Consider the following 26163-nt stretch of genomic DNA (forward strand, 5'->3'; position numbering starts at 1 on the left):
GGTAAGGATGAGTAGGATGCCCGCCCCCGGATGATGATGATGATGATGGAGCCCGTTCGTTCGAAAGTATCCGAAAATTTTAATTGCACCAACCCAGCGGGGAACCGTTACCTTGACCGTGATGATGCTGAGCGCCGTGTCTGCTGGGCACGGACGGATGGCTACAATCAGCATCAGGCACGCGAGAACTGCTGACTGGATTGTTTGATGATGGGTTTCGGCTCGGTCAAGTGACGATGATGACCCCGCCAATTTATGGCCAAAGACTTCCACCGTTGCTGGTTGGTTGGTGCGGTTGTAAAGAATGCATTGTTATAAAGTCATTTGGATGCATTTTATTGTAATTGTTTTGAGCAACGTTATTCTGAAGAGTCACCAGAGCAGTGAGATGCATGCGACATGTAATTCGGTTAACGATTATATGCTTTGTTCCTGTATGAGATCGTCCTATCTATCAAAGTGTGAAAGCATCATGATTTTTCAGTTACCTTGGAAAACGATATATAATTACAAAAATTGCACCAATTTGTAATGGCATATAATCCACACGTTGGATTAACATTGCAACCTTGCGTTATGTATTCGCGTCATCCCGAGGCCGTTTCGAATACAATACATGTCGATCTCCCTTTCATTAACCAGTGCTAAGGTATGTAATAACTAATCTCCCTAACGGCACTGGGTATCGACTCGCTCTCTTTGAAGTGCTCAAACGATTTGAAGCCTTAGGTATAGACTTTGCACGGTAAGATTTAACGGCCAGCGGCTAGTGGGACAAAGGTTTATCGGCTCCAGAAAGGCGAATATACCGTTCAATTCTTCAGTCGTTAAAAGTTGCAACTCGGTTCGATCAAAATGTGTTCGTATTTTCTGTTTTTCCTTATGCTTTTAGCTATTCTTTATCATTCTTATATGAATATACAACAAACTTTTTTATTTGTGTCTTCTAGATTTATATGAATGAATGGCTGATGCTAAGGGACCATCCATAAATGACGTAGCATTTTTTGAGTGATTTTTACACCCCCTCCCTCATCGTAGCATTTCGTCACAAACCTCTAAATACCCCCTGGTAATTACGTAGCTTGAGGGTAACTCTGCCCCCCCCCCCCCTTGTCACGTAAATTTTTTTAAAAATTCTTTTCTATTCCCCTTTAAAAAGCTACGTAGCATGACATGACCCCCTACCCCCTGTCGTCACACATCATCACAAAATACAAAACTACCTCCTCCCCCATATAATGCTACATCATTTATGGATGATCCGTAAAAAGTGTATTCAATTGGAATAATGCACAGGGAAAATGCAGATTTTCATTGATCACAAGACTGTAAAAGACCCCTCGAATAAGTCACATTTCGGGATGTAATAATACAAGGGACTATTCAGACTATATACTCTGAAGTAATATTTCAAAGCCATGTTGCGGTAGATACATACTCAGTTAACAATCATTGCCATCGGTTTACCCAATTCAACCACGATCGAACTGAAGATTCCAATCCAGTCGCGCATCGATACTCAACAGATCAAGTGGCTGGCTCGTAGAAGATTTCAACTACCCCAGATGGTTTGGTTGCTTTTATACAACCTCTTCAATTGTATCCAAATGTATACAATCATTTGCATATGAGGGAAAATTGTGCTTGTACTCAACCCATATTTACGCACATACATATTTTCATTTGCCCTCATGGTATGCCTTCCTATTATTTTAACTTTTGAAAAAGTTCGGCAATTGTCACGATTAGTGATGTTGGTTACACGATAAACGATTCTGCAACACTGCAAGATGGATTGATGCCTTTTTTGCTGTGATAATGATATAATGCGGGCTCTTCTGCTCCACAGTTTCCTGCGATCTTCAAGTTTTCACAGCGCGCTTTAACATTAAACTGAAATGTAACTCCACTCACTATCCGATCACATCTCGATCACTGCCTTTCTTCTTGCTCGCCCAGACCCGATAGGCATTTCGATATATTGTTGTTGTTATTGTTGGAGTTTCAATTCAAAACTGCCACAAGCCGATTCTGAAGATCCGCGGCCCAGGCTAAGCACGTGGCGCAAACAGCTTTAGAGCACAGCTATAAGAGAAAGGCTCTTTGCGGTTGCTTGGATAATTTGAAGAGATTTCGGGAGCCTCGAGGGATAAAGGCAATCGTGATAGCTAGCATCTGTCGGTAATTTGGCCAGGCCCTGATGCAGTAAGTACAGATCACAGCTAGCCGTGACGATGGGCCTTGTTGAGTTGAGACTGGACCGGCTCAGTGACTGACAGTTTAGGTGTTGGATTTCACACCGATCGAGCTGAGGTTGTTGGGGGTTGTTTGCCGTTGTTGCTGTTTGCTGGCAGATGATATTTTGTTGCAGGAAATGGGGGTTAGACGGGCCGATAAAGGATATAGTTGAATATAATGTATAAATTCTCGACAAACATATGATTACGGCGTAAAAGCCAGCTGTCAAAATTCTCTTTGGAAGGGAATTCCGGACAAACCGTTACTGGCCGTTCACAGTAGTTAATGGATTAGAAAAATTTTCTCTTTTGTTTACTGTCAACATCTGTGATTGACGAGTAACGCTTTGTCCGGAACTTCCACTCAAAGTGAATTTTGACTGTTGGCTTTTACGCCCTAATCATATGTTTGTCGAGAATTGTATTTCTCCAAAACTACATACATTACTCTTTCTTAGGATGTGTATATAAGAACCTGCGGCTATTTTCAAAAAAAAATAAAAAAATACATCAATACTTTTTTGTTTATGCTGGTAAATTGGACGAATATTGGTGTAAGACCGACTTCTTCGAAATTGTCCCTCCCAAAGGTTGAGGGGTTTGACGGTATTGCAAACATCATCCAGCATATTGCGTGCATCAGTGCTACAGAACCTCTGACAGACAATTGCTTTAAGGTGGTTATCACATTACGCCTCGATAGTGGTGCATCGAGGAGACCGAGAGGGCTTATGCGCTTTTTTTATGTTCTATGTTTCTTCATACTCTGCACCTGCGCATACCAACGCTCAACCACTGGTCTGTGTGCGGTGGTGTTGATCGACTTTTGCTGTGTGCCGTGCTTGCAAATATTGTTCTACAATTTGATGGCGGTATTCGTGGACGGGGCTCACAGTCATTGGAGTCATTGTGTGTCCATTTATCGGTCGACTTCGTCATCGTGCATATACTAATTAAAGTAATGCAATAATTAAATTAATTAAATAAAGTAGAATAAGTAGAAACCCAATCGAAATAAAAAAAAAAAAAAAAAAAAAAAAAGTAGAAACCTGTTAGTTGTCGCTTTGTAATAATCATAGTTTTTCGTACTAGTGTACAATTGTTATGTGCTAGTCGTATGTCTATCTATGTGTTTGTCTGAGTATTTGTGACAGTTGGGCCAGGAAATAGATGCAAAACTGGCGTATATGATAGAATAGTGGCTAATACTTCTGGTGATCAATTTGTCCATTTTATTATATTCATTCGGGAAAGCCAGATTGGATTAATTAGGGTACAATGAATTTACCGAGCACGTGAGACATCCATTCCCGGCCAGCATAGCATGATGAAAGTAATAGCATGCAATTGTCGTTAATGATAAATGTACAAGATTTGCTGCATTTAGGCGAGTTTGATTGCATATTACATGTGTTTTTCTTTTCTACTTCATTAGTCTGTTTCTTTTGTAGATCTATTAGTTTGCTTTTCCATTATTTATGCCTACCAAAATATTGGTATTGGTCAATTTATACATTTTTAATCAAGCTCTTTGCATCTTTTTTTTCTTTATTCGGTATGTTATGATTCCTTTTAATAGTATACCTCTACTATACGCTATCTATACTCATATAGGTACAAACGCTCATGGCTTTCGCGATAACACGAACCTGGCCACAAACGCGAGATGCAATTGCAATAATCCACACATACTTACGCCCGCAATTTCGCCTACATGAAAACATCCTGGTAGATAAGTAAACGTAGCATCTTTAAACTTCCAAACGCGGTCTCAAATATTAACCCATCACTCGTGCGATTATGAAACGGTCAGGTCTGAAAGTCTCACATCGGTCCTAGCAGTCTGGACTAATGTCTTCAGTTGAACCAATCAAAAAAATGACGCTCATATTCACTAAACAACACGTTCCATGGTGACATGACTTGGAACTCAAGTGATATGGGGAAACGGACTACTATCTGTACCATACACTAAATATTAAGCATGAGATTCACGGTCCGCGCGAGATGAGACAAGAATACACGCTACATCATTATAAAATCGAAATTATACACACGAAATCACATACACGTGACAAACACGTTAATATACAAATGCTTGAGCCCTTCGCGACCATCCACGGTACCTACGCCCGCGATCTCGTAAACATGATAACATCCCGGCGATAAGGTGAATTTCTCAGTTCTTATAAATTTTCAAACGCGGTCTTAAGCGTGAACCTAAAAACTCCCGCGGTCGCATGATCATGAATCGGTCACTTCCGGATGATTTTATCCTTGATATAAGCAGACTAGGTCGATGCCTTCAATTGGACCAATTGAAAAGCTTACCACGTTACATGACGACATGTCCGAGGACTGCGAATTGTACACCGAAAACTAACTATCAGAATGAAGGTCCGCGTGATCAAGAACGTTCGCGTATATAGAAATGGCCACACAGTTACAAAATCCAGTTTTGTACACGCGAAGTCACATGCACGCGAGCACACGTGACAATCACGTTAACATATGAACGCTTGAGCCCTTCGTCTTTAACAACGCACACCTACGTTCGCGATCGCGCAAACTTAATAACACCCCGGTAATAATAAGAACGTTTTAGCACTTGCGAAGTTTCAAAATCTGTCTCAAACGCGAACCTACAAACGTCCGTTTTCGCGCGCTCATGAATCGGTCACGTCCGGAAACCATTACCCTCTGTCCTAATAACTTAGGTCCATACATTCAGTAGGACCAATCAGAAAATAAAGCTCATATCCACTAGACAACACGTTCCATGGCAACATCACCGGGAACTCTAGTGATATGTTAGATTTCACTTTCTTCTAGTATCTGAGCCGTACACCAAAAATAAAGTATTAGATTCACGGTCCGCGTGCGATTATCCAAGAACACACGCGAATATGCGAAAGGCACACGGTTACAAAATAGAACACGTTAGCACACGCGACATACAAACGCACACGCGATCGAACACGTTAACGTACAAATGCTCGAGCCATTCGCGATGATAGACGCGATCGCGAGTCCCTGCGCCCGCACATACCTGAACCGTACAATGAATATCACATTCAGAATCACGGCCCGCTACAATTGGCCTTAAGCGGTGTTTTATTGGGGGCGATTGCCTGTCTCGTCTGCAAATTGTAGTATGGGAATCTGACGGGGAGCCCTTCCAAGAACCTAGCTCTACAGCTCCAGTAGGACAACTCTCGAAAAAAAGACGATCGATTCACTCTCCAAACTGAATCGTTTTGCCCATCTCTAGACTGTGTATGTGTATTTTCTAAACTCACTCATTTTTCTTAGAGATGGCTGAACCGAATCTCTCAAACTTAATTTCAAATGAACTGTATAACGCTCCCATAAGCTGCTATTGAATTTTTTGTCGATCGGACTTCCGGTTCCGGAGTCACGGGTTTAAAAGTGCGACCACACAGAAATTTTTGCCTTTCTCATATAGAAAGGATATGCAATCACTCTAAAAATCGTCTAATCTATTTTTTTACTGACATAAGGTTTCTAGATTTAAACAGGGTCGTAGCTAGGGGTGTACGAAGAGGGGTTACACCTCCCTTCCCTCACTGGTTACCATCCATGTACATTCCCCTTAGATCACCACTCATTGCACCCCCTCAGACCACCACCCCATCCCCATCATCTTTATACCACCGCTACATCACAAGGCATCCCAAATTAAGATGGGTAGTGGTTCGTTCTTGGGTTTTTCATCCTCCTCACACACCCATGACGCATGACAAAATTAGTTAGCAGGAAGACAACATTCAACTAATACTGATTAGGCTAATTAAGTATGATATATTTTTGTTTCAAGTGTTTCACCGTCAACACGTAGCTCATCAGGTTCGTGGTTGGCGAGCCATTGAGTGTAAGTGCAATGTGTACTACGAATGTATTAAGTATTTCCATAATTGAAGCGAACATAACCAGCCTTGGAATCATAGTTTGGAGAAATGAGAAAGGCACAATTGCACCACTAGGTGGATTAAATCAGGTTTTTTGAATTTAAATTCAGGTAGATGTAACTGTTTGCATATCTAAAACAAGTACCCATAGAATGAAAACGTCCAAATTGTAGGTTAATTTATTTCGTTAAATAAGAGACTGTCTTCAGTAAAAATATTCGCGAAAGCAATCTCCACGACTTTGTTCACATGTTGTCTATAAATACTACCGTTTCTTTTTCTAAGAACTTAAATCAAAACTGCAAGATGTATGCAAGATAAGGAAAGTGTTGCACCATTTTCTTGAAGACATATATTACATAAATATACAAAAATAACAGCTCATGTTGAAAAGAAGAATATCCACAGAACATTTAATAACTATAAATACATGCAAGAATAAATAACCAGTATTCAATTTGCTGGAACCATTCTTTAGATCAATCGACGGAATTGTTTTGTTTTAAATAATCGTATTTGTACTGCTGACAACTATTACCTATTAGACTTATACTTATACTTTTAAACAATTGCATTCAGCTTATATGAAAAGGTTCTATCTGGATCAATCCATTTTGAAGCGATTGTCATAATTCTCCACTTAAATTTTCTTTTCTCCATTTTCACCTTCAGATAACGAGCTAAAACTAGGACACTTTCAGCTGGTCTTGGTGAGTTTTATACTTTTCTACGACAAAATAAATTTAGTTTGACGGGCATAATTTTCATAATTACAAATTCAAATGGTTAATTTACGCTTTAAACGTACATAACATAAAGGTTCTAAAGAACAATATGAAAATGCTTAAAATATTATTAAATATATTGCACTGCCGTTTGACGTAAAGGGTGAGTCGTTAATTATTGAGACACTTTATATTAACTGGTAAATCTGTTGTAGTTATCGAAATGAAACCCAAGTTTTGCAGTAATTCAGTATATGTACTGATTGCAGCTTACATCTTAATGCCCGCCTGTTAAAATTTAGTATGAGTTTGAGTAAAATGTAATGTACAGTCGTTTCTAATACGTTTTATTCAGGTTTTTTTTCCATATCTCCGTCATTCCCTTTCGTCCTTCGCCACTTCTTTGGTCCTCAGTCGTTCGCGCTTCATTATGATCCAATAGGTTTTGATCGGACGGAGCTCAGGATAGTTTGTTGGTTTCGTATCTTTCGGCACCTTATCCACAGAATAAGCCGCATATGCGGAATATTCCACTCCTGTACGGTTTTGGAATAGTAGTATGACACCAAATCAGGTCAAACCAACGGTATCTGATAAAGCTGCCAGTTTGGCATTCCGCTGTATAAATCTCACCGTTCGCGGTGCATTTGGTCACTAATGATCTACTGGACTAAAACGCGAAAAACGAAACCGCACGAAAAATAAAATTTATTTCATTTCCGCACTTTTTTCATTTTTTGTGGGTAATAGACATCCTGAAGTATCAAGCAATGCAACTATCAACTTAAAATTGTTATTGATATCGAAAATATCACGCTCGATTTTACATTGTCTCTTAGTAAGTAAAACAAGCAAAAATTGAACCCTAAACTAAAAAGAATAACTAAATTCGACATGTGTAATTTTTTACGCGTTATAATTTTTTTCAAGTAGATTAAAGTTAAGTAAACGTAACTATAAGGAGTACTCGAAGAAACAAACATTCAATAGTTTTTTGTATGATAAAGTATTCGGTCGCCTTTTTCAATGTAACGTAATAGTTCAAAATCCGGAAAAGTGTGCGTAGATTACCACGTCAACAAAACATAAACATGAAATTTTCTTCGAGCATTTTTGACCTATTTTCTAAAAAAAATAAAACTATAGTGGTATATTCATGCATGTCATGTAGAGCCAAAAACAATTTGTAACGTAACAGTCTTTTTTCATAGATTATTTAATTTTTTATACTATGTTGATTTTATAGCCCAAAAACATCCTTTTTATGCTTAGAATAAGTTAAATAAGGCTTGTAGTTTGCAAATAGGTTCATTGCTGCAATTCCTTTTTTCTCTTCAAAAGCGAATTTGGTATGAAAATTCAGTATAACTATTTCGATTTCACCCGGAAAATTCTGTATGGGTAGCATAGGGGCAAATGCCAAAATGATGTCAAGGAAGCATATTTTTACTTGTGATTGTGTCGTACATTACTTCAGACTTTGATACTGTATTAAACAATACAGAAATAAATATTAACTTCGAGAAAGCTACAAAAATTGATATTATCGACGTAAAATACATTTTGAATGAGCTTGCCTTTATTACTCAAGTAAAAAGTATTCGCGACATAGCAACGACTCATCAAATTCAAGTGAATAATGGGTTTTTCGCTTCTTTTAACACTACGAAACAAGGATATAATTCACTTTCAATTGGGTCACAACATGAAGAATAAAATTCTTTTATTGCATAATAAAAGAAAAATTTTATTCTTCGTGTAGTGACCCAAAGAAGTCAGTTTTCTAAACGTAACCATATGAATTTCTTCTTGAATCACCAGAAAGAATTAAAATGCATTTTCTACTGCAATGTAAACAGATCTATTTGATACAATCGGACTTACTCCACAATTGTTGGACTTACTCGACAATTGTTTGAACTTAAGCGAAAGTATAGTAGGAAGGTGGTTTAAAGGAAGGTATTGTTCTGCTTTGCAATTTCAAAAAACAAATTTCGTTTCTCAATTCACCACGCATGATTAACATCAGTTGCATCGGAATAATCCAAAAAATGACACATTGTATTGGGACCCAACTAGAAATCTAGTTTTAATTTATTTATATAAGATTAAAAAATAAATTGGGTATAGCTGGGTTTTTCCTAATTTAATTTTGATTTCTTGGAATCTATTGCATGTTTTATCGTGAAACCACTTAATTAAGGTCATCCATTGTATAATAGAACAACTAAAGTCAATTTAATGCATAATCCAACTTTAGATGCAAACCAAGATCGCACATGTAACGTAACAGTCTTTAAGTGTAACGAAACAAGAAATCAAAAAGAAATTTTTCAGCATTATCAACATTTTGTTTTCAGCTTTCACCCTAAAGCTTAGAAAATATGTAACATTTGCTAAAAAAATAGTTCACTAGGAAAGAAGACTTTTTCGACAATGCTACACTAAAAACTGCTTCCAAAATTATGTAACTGCTTCCAAATTATGTAACATGACAGTTCATGCTTAGACGTTCTTAATTCACAAATAACAAAGCATACAAAACCTTTTTATATTTGAAGAAAATCTCACCAAATGAGCGTATTTTTAGGTGGTTGTATAATTGATAACAGAAATATGTATTTTCAGGGAAATTCATGTCGAAATATCCGTCTGAATGGAACGTAACAGTCCGCGATTTGGTCCACTATGTTTTCCATAAGTGTATATTATCTGCCAAAACAGATACTTTGCAGCGAATTTCGACAGGTTCTTCCGTTTGAAACGGTCACTCGCAGCAAAGTTGTCCTTACCCGTGAAATATTCCTGCTCCGATAACTACTTGAAATCCGCTATGATGCTGTACCGATATTTCGATAGCCGCATCGTGTAGAGTAGGTATTCCCGATCAAAATGAAATAACAAGATTATAACAGAACACAATTTGTGTAACATATTGTGTTATAAATTTGGTCTCGTTAGTAGTTAAAATAACAGAAATTTATAACATGTAATAACGTGAGATAAATTCTTGAAATATTTCTGTTATGTGTTTCTGATCGGGTTCGGGCGCGCGTTTTGGCAAATAAGCAGAAAGATTTATGAGGCTATGACTAGGGACTGAAGAAGAATATTTTAACAGCTTCGGTTATTAAAGAGAAGAAAAAAACATTTCCCGATTTTACCGATACGCCTATTTTCATCTGCCTCATGTACATCGAAGGGGTATTTGTATTTGAATTGTTTATTTTATAAAGGTTTATTTCGGCATGCTATTAAAATATGTACTCGTTGAGAAACGCCAAAAAACTGCTAAACCGAAATAAACTAAACCTCAGTTAATCCCTCATCGACACCTTGTTTTATTTCATTTTATTTTATTTATTTATATTTATAACACATTGAAACAGGAGTAGAGCGTAGGATTATTTACTTAGTTATTTGTACACGCAAAACGACGGTATACATAGTGAACCTTTCAATAAGCTCTCAATAACAAATTTGTGACTCATGAGTTCCAACCAGGTGGAACTAGTATCCCCATATTCGTGTCAATGATCCTTTTTCATACAACCTTCAGCGGATGGCAAACAAAGCATTAAAATTTCCTTTTCATCTTGATCAAAATAATGAATCCTGATAATACATCTGACTCGACAAAATCATCCATGCCATCAACAAGTGGTAATTTCAATCATTACTCATTCCGTGATTCCTCTGACTTCCTTGAATCGTTCGTCGCTACTCAAATGCCTACCTGTTCGTAATCATGGACGGAACCACCATCAGCCACTGACTGGTCAGCACACGCCTGCTACCGTGCATGGAGTAGCTATAGGTATATAGATAATAAGTGAGTAGAAGCAAGCAATAAAACTATTCCACTGAAATGAGATGAGTTTGTACCCTCCAAGGGTGAATAATCAGAGTAGTGGTTCAAACATCTTTCGAGATGGTACGCTCAACAGAATGTCGTGACATTTTAGGAATTCTTCGGTTATGATGATAAACGAAATTCATTGCAGCAGCGTTCGAGTTGCAAAGAGTTCAATCGTCAATGGACTAGAATAATTGGTCTGTTTATGACTTTAGTACTTATGTATGTCTCGCTCGTAAGCACAAACCAATACATAGATAATAGGAGGTATGCTTGTATGGGTACTCGAAACTTTTGTTTTACATTGGTTATGTCGGTAAGTGTTAAGTTTCATTCCAATGTATGCTATAAAAGTTTTTGGTGACGTTTGACATAACCATTGTCCTTTCCGAGGGCGTTCGAAACTACATTTCGACTAGAACCCACATATGCCCACATAGCCACAGCAATGATTGAATCATACCGCCAAAAATATGTCAAAATGCGAACCTACCACTGCAGTATACTGTTTGACATTCAGAATGCCTACAGCCATAAAAATACCGAGAAGAACAGCTGTTATTTCACATTTCCGTCCGATGCGTCCATCGCATTCCAGGAGCGCGTGCCTTACCGACGTGTTATCTGTTTCCGGTTGACTGTGTCGCACCCTATTTATTCATCAACGCGAGCAAATTGTGCACGTTCCTAAATGAATATTATTTTTCTACGTATCCTTTTTGTTTTCTTTCCTCCGCTTCACGTGCGGCTGTAGATCATCACTCCAGAACCGTCGCGCCATATGGTGCAGCCATCATCGCAAACCGCACCGGGCAGGACGACGACGCGACGATCCGTATGGGACACCAAATGAGCCGCATTGTTGGCAGTCGGTTGGAAATTTCAAAGCTTAAAAATAGACACAATTAAAACTTCTTCGCTCCTTGAACCACGGTTGTCCCTTGCGTGTTTTTATGGGGGGTGGTAACCATTCGGTTAAAGTGAGATGAGTTTGAAAATTGTGTCAGTTGTTTGCTTTTCCCGGATCCGAAGCGAGTAAAGTTTTAAGTGTCGGTTGGAATTGAGACACGTGGCAGTATTTCAATGATTGTTTCTTATATTTGAGTGCGTTGTTTTTACGACAGGGTATGTACATCCAGTTGTAGTCATGATTTAACTACGGTCACTTCATGTGAGCAAATTCATTAAGTAGTACGTACCAAAATACGCCGATAATCGGCTATTGACTGCTTACACCAAACTAATTCGAATAACTTGTAGTTCGAAACAACGATACAACCGTTATGGTTTAGGTTTCTTCTTATATCAAAAACACTAATTCGCTCTTTCGTGGTTTTTTAAATCACAGTACGTTCATGTGCCAAGTAGTTGTTATTTATATTTGAAATTTCATTGAAATGTTTAAGCAACGTGTGCGGAAAGGTAGCTTCATGAAAAGCTAAAGGGAGCTGATACTTAAACAGAGTTTTTCCATTGTGCCCAAAAGTAAACAGTGCTCCAAAAAATTCCGTTGTTTTTCCGATTAGCTGCAAATTAACCCTCTAGCTCCCAACACCGCCTCTAGGCGGTCTCTATAAAAATCTAAATAAAACTACTAAAACATGATTGTATGTTGTCATCCGCACTAACATTTTTTCCCAACGCTCACACCCTTCATACACACACATTATTTTAATATTTGTAGCTTTCTGTCAAAGGCATTTGAAGCTCAAAGTTGAAAATTCGAGGAAAACGTGGAAAAAAACTATTTTGTGTTTAGTGGTAATCTTCATTAAACAAATTTTAACTGTTTTTGGAAATTTCAATAACTAAAAAAATATTTTTGAGTAGCCTGTTACTAGCATTTCACTGTAGATGTGAATTGGTTTAGTGGAATAATTCGGAAGTTTAGGTTTTATGGTAAAATACTTTGCCCGCCTAGAGGCGGTGTTGGGCACCTGAGCGAAATTTTTTTTAGTCTTTAGTGATTACTTATCGTACCGAAACCAGTATTATGTGCAATTTTAGCTGAAAAACTCATGTTTTGAAAACTTTGGGTGAATGTTGCAGTTAGAATATGGATATTCTTATCATTTAATAATATTTAGGGGAGTCTGGGGCTAGCTGGCGGAATTTTTTTTTCCTTTTGTATTAGACTGTTTAATCCATTCTCCAATGTGTTTATGTTGCATTAAATTCTGTTTCGTACACGTTGTAAGTGATATCAAATACAAATGCTCTGACGATTTTTCGTGGACTCATTTTATAACCCAGGTACACCGATGAAATGGTGCTAAAACTGACCACACTGCAAATGGAAGAAAATGAATATATGTTACTATAGAAACTGTTTATTATGTAGGGATTCTTAAAATCTGAAGAAAAAAATCATGTAAGCTCTAGTTTTGCGTTGCTTTTGCCTTTCTTCATATTTTGAGAAAGTTTACATGTGAACTAACTCATATAATCTGATCGTGGATAGATTTTTAAATCAGGTAAGTCGTAAATAAATCAAAGGAAGTAAAATGAACAACTATTTTTTTTTCAGGATAAGCCAAAACAATCGGCGGGAGCAGCACAAGTTCGTCGGTGACAAACTGACCGCGTATCCGATATCAGCGCTATCTGAAATACCAGGCAACAACATTCATAATAGTGTGTCTATCGGGGACGAATTGGATGGGTTCAACTTGCACAATAGGCTCTATTTTCCAAATGTATGCAACTCATTTATTATTTAAAATAATTTCATTGTATTTCTTTTAGTTGTGTGTCATTAAATCTATCACGATCTCATTGCGAAACATGATTGGAATCTTTCCGGTTGGTAATACAAACCGCACTCGTTTTAGTTCAAATGCTGCGACACTATCACCGCCTTGTCTTCGCTCTGCAGAATCTATTCATGAACAATTCCAGTACTTTTGCAATTTTGGAGCTTGTCAATTTAAAGTTAAAAACCAGTTTGGATAGAAACATCACTTTGGACGACACCTTCGTAATGGCGTCAGCAATCTCCGGCAGTTTATCACAAATATTTGGCTCCCGTTCTGCAACATCTGCTGAAACATTTGGTGCCTCACTGCTTCAAGTGTCCATCGATTTGAGCTTGTTCAGCTATTCAAGCAGTTTCAGATTTTCCTCCTTTTCAACCGTGCTCACATCGAAGCCATCATTGTCCTCCAGTATACGGTGGCAGTCCTGGATGGCAGCAAATTTACCGGAGTCGAAGTTAAAGCACAAGGATCTGGTTTGGCTAGATCACCCGATGTTTACGAAGTGTTTTTCCTGTCTACTATTATGCGTACACTAGAATTGATCGAACTCTCGAAGCTCTTCTGAATCTCCTTTCTAACGTTCTACACATCATGCACATCAATCCGAGAAATCTGTTTGCTTCGACCTCCTTTTTCAAAAGATTCATTATCTTCATCAATGCAACATTTTTGTCGGACAAATTTGGGGCCGCCCTGATCGGCTTTTACATCGAAATTAGAGTAACCTTCATGTCGGAGAGTGTGCGTAATTTACCATTGTATAAAATTTGCTAAACCAGGTTTTTAGCAAATACCGCCTTGATAATTTGTTGAAAAACCGCTTGCTAACAGGTACATCATTATCACAGGAAAGCGACAAGATCTAATTGGGTTCCAGAATAAATATGACACTTGATGCCGGAGGAGCCGGTATCTTAATATATGCTGTTACTTAGTATAGAATTAGACTTCAACATTTACCAATACCACATCGTGAATAGCGAATTAGAAAAGGTGCCTATATGTCAGTGATTCACACAATACATAATGGATGAAGGCTATGATGCAAAACCTTAAGGTCCGTTCATGTTAAGTCTTCGGTACGGACAAATACATGTTAAGTCTTCGGTACGGACAAATACAATTACGGAAGAAACAACAAACTCTGCTGCAGAATAAAAATCGAACTCAATTGCCAGTGTTTTGGTTGTAATTAATGTCTATACGTGCTGTAGAGCCTATTGTGACCCTATATCGCACATCTTGGTTTCGAACCAAGTATATGCGATAATGATCATGATGACAAGTAATCAACAGGTGCACAGAATAGAACAGTTCATTTCATTTATACCGAAAATGGAGACATTTCTGCTAAAGAAGTATTATATAGATTATAGACATTGAAATAGTGAGGCACTCTCCATGATAGGGCCAATACAGGCCGATTACCCTAGTTCCAAAGAGTGTGAATACCCAGTTAAGCTCAGCCGGAAATGAACCGGAATCATAATCTATTTCGGAATCATAAAGCTATTTTGCAAAAAAATTCAAATCCTGAGTGGCCACTACGTATGACTAAACTGATAGTACTGGCAATGTTTACCATATGGTAGTAGTTTAGTCTTTATTTTGCGGAAGGTGATTTGGGTAATTTCACTTTTTCTGTGCCAATATGTCAACTATTTTCTTGAGTGCGATTGTTTTCCACAGGCCTAATCGACTTTTTAAAGCTCCATAACATCTGAACGAGCAGCAGCTGATGCCCTAAGACGATTTCGCTAGTTTTTCAGAGCAGCGTGCACTCAGTGCACTAGCGCGACTGCCCGAAGGTTAACCGAATAATAATAAATAATAATAATAATAAACTGAATAATTTTCCTTGCGTTTCCACATGATACACCTGTGATCATCCCCGCAACATTCCAGATATTCACCATCGGGATCCTGACCTGATTTACGTAGCTGTGACGATCTTGATCCGTATTATAATCTTCTAGACGTCGAATATATGCACCAGCCGTACATATAACTACTTCTTTAGGTAGTACTGCTACCAATGTGTGTCCGGTGCAAATGCTATCGCATGACGGCGGCTTTCATGGTGAGCTTCTGCCAGCTGATTCCTGAAGGTAGAATGAAAATGTTCTTAATTTTAATTCGTTCAGTGGTAAATAAAAAATGTTACCGGTAAGCGAAGTTGAAGTTCGTGAATGAAGAAAAAAATTGCGACAAAAACAAACGAATGTCGAAAAACCAGCAATAAGCACGACATGCTACGATCGGATCTATTAAAACGCGTTGCCATTTCATATTATTTTTCAACATATGTTACTTGTCAAGCAAAATTCATGTATAGGGTTCTTTAAATCTAGTTTTCGGTGAGCCAAAAAATCATGACCCTTTCGTATGGGACCTTGGCGTATTTAATTTGTATTTGGTGATATTGAGTTTTCGAGCGTATTAGAGTGAAGAGCCTACTTTACTCGTATTAGGAAGGGTGCCTCACAATTTCATTAATTACTCGGAATACAATTGATGTAATGCGTATGAATTGGCATCAATATATTTGCTTTCTTCTTATGAACCATTATGATATCAAAAATCGCCATTTGAACCAATACGTTGAACAAAGATGGCTAACGCCGCTCTAACTCATTACCCTAAGTAACGTTCTTAAATTTCAGCATTTTTGTTATTTAGGGCGAGTTCAAAGCTATTCCACGAATGACTAGATTTTTCGATAGCGCGCGAAAGGAACTTTCCTCGGTCGTATATGTAGTATACGTAACCACAAGTAAAATTTGTTTTTTTGTTTGTTTACTTCGGAATTTCACCTGAAAAATTTCGAAAATTTAGCTTTTGAATACAAATTGTGCGCCGAAATTAAAATGCACGAGCATTGAGGCTGAAAAATAATAACAAATATCATTGATTTGCAGTTTTATTCAAAAAACATCTCACGCGATCCATACTTTATCATCAAAAGTGGCCAGGTGGCATCATTGTGCGTATAGTCGTAAATTGGCGAGATATCCGCGTCACATATTTAAAATTCTGTAATGCAGACAACAGTCCGCTTATTTATGCAACGCATTCACTTTTACACGATCTTCTCAAATTAAAAACATAAAACATGATAAGTGAAACGATCGCCAGCAGACTCTGGACTCCCCTACTATAAATTAGAAGTCAATAATTAAACAACCAAATCACTAGAGAAATACTCCTTACAGTTTAGGTATTTTGCGTTCTGATGGAGTCCAAAATATAAGAAACCATCTGTATTCGCTTATGTTGAAGTAACTAGAAGAAAAAGAAGTTTTTGTTTTTTATTCGCCCAGGTGCCCAACACCGCCTCTAGGCGGCCTACTTATTTTAAGGTCTTAATGAAAAACCCATTACTTCCAAGAATTTTCAACATTATTTTCGTTTTTCTCATCACGAGGCCCACCTCCAAAAGTTTTTTCAATCCAAAAAAAAAAATTTGGGCACTAGAGGGTTAATGAAGCAAATGCGCAATATACTCTCAGCGCTAAAACATAGTAGTGTTCGATATTATTTATTGACTGAAATGCCGAATATACCCCTCTGTACCAACGACAGTCGTAACATCACTCTTCTCAAGTGTAAGATCCAGCTATAGTTAGTTTGTGTGAGATAAAGACGTCAAGTTTATTACTAGAAATGATGTCCTGGTGATCCCTTTCAACATCGCACCGCTTAAATTTTATATGATGAAGGTACTGCAGCTATTTCACATCATAATAAAATAACTATGACTCATTTACAGAAAGGAACGTTGTAAAATATACAGAAGAGCGGTCAAAAACAAGTTTTTCGGGCGATAAGGCCCCAACCGGATTTTCAAAATATAAGCATAAACAAGAAATTTAAGTTGTTACTTTCATTTAAATTCTAACCGAACCGCACGTACAAGTCATTTGAAAATATTGCGATTATCACAATTTAGCCGAATTAACATGGTTTTATTTCGGTAAAATGCATCGCAAAAACTGGTCAGTACTGTTTATTGCAATGAGTATTATTTATTTAAACTTTTTTCATATTAACTTAGTTTGTCATAATCAGTGCAAACAACAATTGCCATTTTATAGCTATGTTTGCCACAAGTGCATACGACCCGCCAAATCAGTTACTTTTAAGCAGCGATGCCAGATTTACAGACATGTCTGATTTTTAGAGACTTTTGACATTCTCCTACAGACGGGACCAGGCATCGGCAGACTTTTAAAAAAGTAATAGTGTTCACGTTCAGTAAAATTGCACTAGTATAACTGTATTTGAATATGAGTAACTAATTCAAAACAGTATTCTATTTTCAGTCTACTTTTAAAATAATATTATAATGTAACTAGGATTTATGCAACCATCGACAGACTTTTATAGACATTTTAATTATTCTTCTACAGACATTTCACCAAAACATGTGACATCTCTAATTTTAAGCGAATTTCTATAGCTTCTTCCATATGAAACGGCCATTCACAGAAAACTTACCCACACTCTTTACCCGTGAAATATCCCTGTCCCAGAAACTGATTGAAATCCGTTTTGATGCAGGACACATCATCAATAACATCAATGGTTTTCGTTCCGCTTGAAATGAGCAATCGGCACTCTGTCGGTTTTCTGCACGTTGTTCCCGGTTTTTGTCCAGCCTCAACCTTGTTATCCGTTCCTGAAATTTTTGGGGAACCTTTGAGACGGTTGAATGGTGTATATCAATCAGTTTTCCCAAGCTGCGATGCGACAGTTCTGCATTTTGTATGGAGGTGAATAAACCTTTCGCGAACGGTTTACTGATTTTATTTCATCTTGACTGGAACCTCACTGACAACTGCAAAACTTAGCGGATGTAAGTAATACACTCTAAATATAAACTGGGTAACATTTAATTAATTTCAATCACTTATGAAAACAATTTCGCAAGTTGGAAGGTATCGCAATCGTTATCGATTCACCCTTTAGTCTCCACGAGCATCTGCACTTTTTTTTCGACCGACTGTCATATGCCCTCTTATTGAAGGCCTCATTAGGTGCCTTCTTCAAAGAAGTATATATAAAGACTGCAAATATGGGTAAATATTTCATATTATCGACTTGCATCCAACCTTCAATACAGGGGGTGGGCGTAGCGTATTGGTAAATGCCTTGTACGCAGCGCACCTGGGTTCGAGTCCCGACCCCGCGCATAGGGTTAGAAATTTTTAATAAGAGATTTTTCTAACCCAAAGAGGCGAATGACCTTAAGGTTAAAACCTCTATAATCGAAATAAAAAAAAACCTTTAATACAAAACTATTAAAACGTCATATTCTCTAAGAAACTATTAAAGACTTGTATTGTTTTATTTCCGCCACCCACATTTATTTCAAATCGTTAATTTTGTTAAAACTCGTAGAAATTTGGTTTTGTTGGAATAAACTCTCATTATAAGATCAAATAATAGAGAATTATTAAATTTCAATGTTCTTCTAGTTTTCTCTCTTTTTGCCGTACAAAATAATCAAGCACGTTTTCTGGAAAATGAAGCATGCAAAAACATATACACCCTTTTAAAAGATTACTCTGGATTCAAAATGGTCTGATTGAATATAGAAAATGTTTAGTCTTCAATGCCGGTGAAACCGTTTAAATTTTAATCAGAGTCGTAGGTCACGATTTTAAAGATTTTGTTTCAAATATTGATTTCCTCTAGTCTTGTTTGTGGATTTATACAAATTTTCAAGAGTTTATTGATTTCCAATAAAAATTCTGATGGGACTATTAAGATTTTGCACTGAGAGAATATATTTGTAAACGGTTATGAATACGGTTACGGTTTCATACAGAAAACTAAACGTAAAATATACGAATTGCTTTTATGATTTTAATTGAAGTTCTTAAAACGACTAATGCTAGTGTTGGAAAGTTAATGTTCGTGGATATAACATTTTTTAAGTTTATTTCATCGTAATTTCTACAATTAACGAAATCGGTTCGTTATCTATCCACGAAATTTATTTTGTATTACTATAACAAGTAATCCTCAATGACTATAAAAATAACTTAAAAATAGCTTATTTTTTCTTAAATTTTATGAACAATTTTCGTACTGTCTTTTTTTTCAATGGAGAATGCAATTTACGCACTAACCCAGAACACCCACACCCAGTGCTATTAGTAGATGCCAAGCTACCACACGGGGTGTACTGAAGTGTCGGGCTCTCATGGTGACACCATGACTAGGTAAAACCGACTAAACTCCATTAGGCACCGCCATTGTTCCTCCCAGGGACTACCTCTCGGTATTACTTCTGGGGGGATGGCTGTACTTGATGTACTCACTCACTCTCGCTCACGCGTTCATACGTCCTGTATGAGGCTTACTTGGGTACTCTCTTTGTTACACCTTGATTCGCTCTCAAACACTCCACATGAGGCTTACTTTTGTGCTCACCTCTATCACGCCATGCGAGACTTACTTGTGTGCTCACCTTATTCATACCTTGTCAGGCTTACTTTTTTGCTTGCCTCTAACATACCATGTGAGGCTGACTTGGATGCACACCGTTTTCATATCTTGTGAGGCTGACTTTTATGCTCACCCCTAATATACCGTGTGAGGCTGACTTGGATGCTAACCCTTCACTCCTCAGCCACGCCACGAGGCATCAATAGCTAAGTCCCAACATACTACGCTACGACCCTCCCATCTTGGCATGAGGCAGTCCACACATACGCCTATACACTCGCTCTTCTGCCTTGCTTCGGGGTGGCTGGGTTTACCCCTTACGTGGTTGCCAGTCGCTGCGCCAAACCTGCCTCAGCATGAACAGACCATTAACTCACTTTTTTTGCGCTCGGCATTTTTCCGCTCCAACTAACCAATCACTAGTTAGTCGCGCTCGTCGTCTGTTGCTCTGTGCGCCAGATTCCCTGTAGCCTGCAGGCAATCTAGGTGGTTGCAGTCGAGACTGCGTTCCACTTCTCCACCGCTTGACACATCCGCTGAATAAGGGTTTCAGGGTTTGTGTCCCAGCCGCAGACGTCAAGCATTACTCTTCTTTCGACGTCGAAACGAGGACATACGAACAGTATGTGTTCGGTAGTTTCGTCGACACCTGGGCAGTCAGGGCAGACGGGGACCTCCGCGTGCTCGAATCTGTGGAGGTACTGTCGGAAGCAGCCATAGCCTGACAGGAATTGTGTCAGATGGAAGCGTACTTCCCCATGGGGTCTGCCCACCCAGATCGATATGTTAGGTATTAGCCGGTGGGTCCACCTACCTTTCGAGGAGTTATCCCACTCACGCTGCCTTCTGGCGACCGAAGCCACCCTGGTGTGCTCGCGGGCTCCTCTATTTCCACGCAGCCCGACTGGCATCATGCTCGCTATCACGCAGGATGCATCGTGTGATACCGTACGGTAAGCAGATATCACTCTGAGGCACATCACGCGGTAGGTGCTCTCCAGTTTCTGTAGGTAACTGGTTACGCTCAGTGCTCTTGACCATGACGAGCCGCCGTACCTGAGGATAGATACGGCAACGCCTGCCAGTAGCCTACGTATACTGGCGCACAACTTTGAGCTGTTGGTCAGCATCCTCGATAATGCCGCAACAGCAGTCGACGCATGTATAGTCGACATGGCTGCCGAAGGTCAGCTTGTCATCTATAATGACTCCGATAGACTTCAGACTCCGACTTCTCCCACATGGATAACTGAATGTTGTGCCGACTTGCGGTTGTTGACGATAACTACCTCCGTCTTATGCTGAGCGAGCTCCAGACCTCTCGCGCTCATCCATTCCTCCACCGTGTTGATCGCGTGTTTTGCGTTTAGTTCTACCTCAGAGATTGACTCTCCATAGACCTCCAAGGTTACGTCGTCGGCAAAGCCGACGATCTTGACCCCGGGAGGGAACTTCAGTCTCAAAACCCCGTCATACATGAGGTTCCATAACACCGGGCCGAGGATCGGTCCCTGCGGCACTCCGGCGGTATTAGGAACTTTTTCTGTCCGGCATCGGGCTCGTACAGCAGTACGCGGTTCTGGATGTAACTTTCCAGGATCCGGTACAGACCCACCGGTAGGCTAAGCCGGTGTAACGAGAGCGCGATAGCATCCCAGCTTGCGCTGTTGAATGCGTTCTTCACGTCAAGTGTCACTAACGCACAGTATCGAATGCCTCGCCTTTTTCGTTGGATCGCTATATCGGCAGTCCTTATCACTGAGTTGATAGCACTCACCGTGGACTTACCCTTCCGAAAGCCAAACTGGTTGCTTGACAGGCCGTCCGTGTCGATCAGGCAAATTGGTATGTACGCCGATAGATCGCCTGACGGCTTCCCGGGCTTCGGCAACAGCACCAATTTCTGCCTTTCCCATCTATCGGGGAAGCGGCACTCGTCAAGGCATTTCTACATAGCTAGCCTGAACATGTTCGGGTTCGCTATGATCGCTGCTTTGAGAGCGCTGTTTGGAACTCCATCCGGCCAAGGAGCATTGCTAGGAAATTAGCCATTGCGAGTAGTTCTTCATTCGTCACCGGAGCCACCATTTCGGCCGCGCCCACACTGCCTCGTGGTGCAGGTGGCCAGAGGCTTGTGGCTCGAGACGGGAAGAATACTTCGATAATCGTTGCCAACCGGTCCGGAGATCGTTCTGGGGGTGGAGAGCCTCCTTTGGTCTTGACCATCACGATTCTGTAGGCGTCACCCCACGGATTCGCGTTGGCACTCTCACACAGGTTGGCGAAACACGCTCTCTTGCTGCTTTTAATGGCCTTGTTAAGGGCCAATTTCGCAGCGGTTCTCTCTTGCATCCTCGGTGCGGGCTCTTTGCATCCTACGTCTAGCTCTGAGGCAGGCTGATCATAGAGCTGCAATCTCGGCACTCCATCAGTACACCGGGCGTCTGCCGTTTGTTGGCAGGGTTTTCCTCGGCATAGTGGCGTCACACGCGCGTGGTAGGACGGCTACCAGCGCATCCCCGCTTGGACTGTCGATGTTGGCCTCCAGTCCCAGGGCCGCGGTGAAAGCTTCGATGTCGAAGTGATTGGACTTCCACCCGCGTACCTGACAGGGATCTCCCGCCCTCGGATGCTGCACACCATAGTTGATACTAAAGCGAATTGTTAAATGATCACTATGGGTGTAGCCCTCGTCTACCCTCCATTCCATGCCTGGAACAAGACCTGGGCTGGCAAATGTTACGTCAATCCATGCCTCCACCCCGTTTCTACGGAATGTGCTAGCGGAGCCATTATTGGCTAACACAGCGTCGAGTTTCGCAAGCGCCTTCAGTAGCGCTTGGCCCCTGCTATTTGTACAGCGGCTGCCCCACTCTACTACCCAAGCGTCCCGCTATGACTACCGGTTTCCGGCCCACTAGGTTGGACGAGAGCCTGTCGATCATCTGGTTGAAAAGTTCTATGAACTGTTCCTTGGTGGATCGTAGCAGCTACAATAGAACACACCATTGATCTTGGCAATCGCAACACCCTCGGCGGAGGAGTGTATTACCTCTTGAACCGGGAACCGTCTCGTTGTACATTTTGCCGCCATCCCAGACCCGTCCGACACCCAATTGCCGTTGCAGGCAGGAATGTTGTACGGGTCGGATAGGAGGGCGACACCGGTCCTCGACTCCGAGACCGACTGCCACAACAGCAGTTGGGCAGCTGCACAATGGTCGTGCTGTCTAGTTAGTACTATCCGTACTAATTCACAGATTTCATTTTATGTGTCGATCCTTTTACCTCAAAAAATCGATTTTTTCAATTCGAAGATTAAAATATCGATCTCGCAAAATAGAGCTTTTTCCAAAATGTTCATCACGACAAAAGTTGTTCATAAATGCTAGGAAATTTCTGATGTATTAACGAAATAGATTTATTGTCAATCCAAGAAACATTTTCCGTAATTCTCACGAACAAAAAATACTACTAATCATTCTAGTACTCAATAATGAAGAGCACTTTGAAATATAATCGATTTTGCCAGATTGTTCACTGTAATTAAAAAAGTCGATGTTGTTAAACCTCAATCCTAAAAGATCGGAAGAAAAAATAATATGGAAAAATACGAAAACTTTTAATCGATGAACGAAAAAGATATCATGCGACTAACGAAATCGTTCAAGGTGCGAAAATAAATTCGTTCTTTCCAAAAATATTCGTGCTATACAGGGTGGTTCAAGGTTAAGAATGGTAATATGGATTTAAGCAACCTTTTGGTGGTGAAGTGGTCAAAAGTCAGTGTTTATAAAGATGTTTTTATTTTATTTTTTTGAATTATTAACAAACGATACCTAGCATCTAAAAATTGAGTTGCGGAACGATCCATAATTTGATCTTAAACATTTCATTATTAAACATTTTCGTAGTCGACTTGTAAGTGTTTAACTTAAAGAAGGTAATCTAAAAAATATGCTTTCTATGCTTATTCCCAAATATGATCCACTATCATTCATTCATCAAGTTGCCATTTTTTCAATTCGAGAATAACGATATCAAGTATTCACAATCCATCTCACGTTCTGGAGCATTTATCACGCTACTCATTACTTTACCCACTGATATAGCGGTGCTATTTAATTTTGATCGTAATAATGACGTTTTGAAATATTCTGCAATAGAATACAAACAATATCGATCATGTTAGGCAGTAGATGATGTGTTGAGGGCGCAGGATTACGTAATTCTCATAATTACGCTTGTTTTTTTTTTTCTAAAGTTCACCATATGAATGCAAATTTATCAATCAGATGACTTTTACACACCGCACTGACTGCACACTGATGTGCGGTCCAGTCTACTTAATCGCAGAGCACACCGACGAATTCCCGCTCGAACGTGTGAACACGTGTAGTTGTGTGAATCCTGAAACTGCAAGCGCTTTTAATCCCGCAACGCAACGAACGGGGTGCCTTTGATCAGCCGCATCCAAATGCACCATGTTACACCCAGTCAAACGAAGACACCTCCTGTGACGGTAGCAAATATTGTCAACCTGTTTTTTCTGCGCCGCACAAAATCACAATTCTCGGAGTGATTGAGGGGTTCGCATAAAAAGTGGTAAAACGACAATCCCGCAATCGGATTTCCATTATTATTGATTCAACACTTTGCGATGATGCGAGGATGAAGCAGGTATGCATCGCATCACAGCTCACAGGCCTGTTTGCTGGCAGCGCGGAAATGTAAGTCACGACTTTAACGATCAATTATTTCGCTGATTCACCGTAATTTAACGGAGCACATGCTCGAAGCTCGTGAGGTTGGATGGACTGACTAGAAGGTTTCCCGTGAATTTAAAATAGGTACCGGTCTGTTGAAAATGAGCAACATGTCAAACATCTGCAACAATTAGGTTATAATGAGTCATCCCGAATAATTTAATCTACGCCATGGTGATATTGTGTTGTATAATAACGTAACAAGCTGGGCTGTACTATCACGAAATACAAGACACGGCTTAGAAGGACAGGTTCACTGGTATGAACACCATCATGAAGGCTTCTCACGTGCAGCGAACGGTCGTACATCTTGCCCAGCTAGTCGAAGGGGCCTCAATCACGAGTCTCTTGTATGGGACAATCTTCGACTTTTTTTTTGTAAAAATTGACTTAGTTTGTTTGGTTTGTGTTTCCGACTGGAAAAAATGTATATACACTCCCGGAATTATACGTACAACTACTGGAAGGTGGTAGGATTAGACCGGTTCACCGATGGCTGGTAGAATGAATGTCACGAAGATTATAATCGTTTTATTTATTTTTCGTGCCTAAAATTGTAAATTTTAAATGACATTTTTTTGTACTTGGGTGTGCTTGTTTTCTTCTCTACATCATTCTTAATAGAAAGGTAACACAGAAAAATCTGATCATAAATGCATAATTTTTGATAATTTAAACGACTATTTTAGATATAGTAATATATTGTCAATTCTCCGTTAATGTTAATCTCCTAATGTAGTTTTCTTGACCTTGTAGAATGTATTTGATAAATTACAATGACAATTACAAATATCGTAATCCCAAATCAACGAACTGTGACCTCTACGAAGAGGGTGACTAGATATCATGGGTATTTCCAACGATTAAATCTCCAAATGGCTTGAATTACACACCTAGAAAAAATAGTGTAAATTTACGTCTCCTGACCATGACATATACGAGCATCAAAAATGGCTTAGTTTTACGTTTGATTTTAATTTTACATGACGTTTAATTTCGTAAATCATGTAATTTTACTCCACATACAGCGTTTGTTCTGAATGGTAGGAAGTGTAATTTTAAGTCATTGCGCATGTAAAGTATATGTTTCATGTAAAATTAAATGGAACACGGTAATGTTCTGTCATTTCGTAAATTACGGTTTGTTTAATTGTGTCATGTTTGCAATTACGTCAACGATAAAATTCAGATTTTTTTGGTGTGTAGGGTCATGGTGGTCATGGGCAAAATAAGCTCACTCGTAGTAGCAGCTCATCCGTTTTGAGTTGTGGGTGCTTTTAAAAGGACCGATGATAAATACCTTACTTGCTAGACTTAAAAAGTTATACAGAAGATTTTGGAATCGTAGACACGGAGACGGAACCATTTAAGTCATATCGGTTACAGTAATACCCTTCGCTCATCTGAGCGAAATGGCTGGGAAAGCCTTTGCACAAAT

The 26163-nt window shown here is 39.4% G+C and overlaps 1 protein-coding gene across 4 annotated transcripts in view; it reads left to right on the forward strand.

Moving 5' to 3' along the window:
* The window catches only part of LOC131681593 (uncharacterized), a 179464-nt gene that overhangs the window by 15652 nt on the left and 137649 nt on the right, over positions 1–26163 (forward strand). For 2 of the 4 annotated variants that reach the window (XM_058962483.1, XM_058962480.1), the window contains exon 2: positions 6842–6879. The exons of the other annotated variants lie outside the window; for them this stretch is intronic. The gene's annotated coding sequence lies outside the window, so the exon portion shown is untranslated. The remainder of the gene's footprint in view (positions 1–6841; positions 6880–26163) is intronic. 4 annotated transcript variants of the gene reach the window in all.

This window comes from Topomyia yanbarensis, chromosome 2, assembly GCF_030247195.1.
Source record: "Topomyia yanbarensis strain Yona2022 chromosome 2, ASM3024719v1, whole genome shotgun sequence".
NCBI lineage: Eukaryota > Metazoa > Arthropoda > Insecta > Diptera > Culicidae > Topomyia > Topomyia yanbarensis.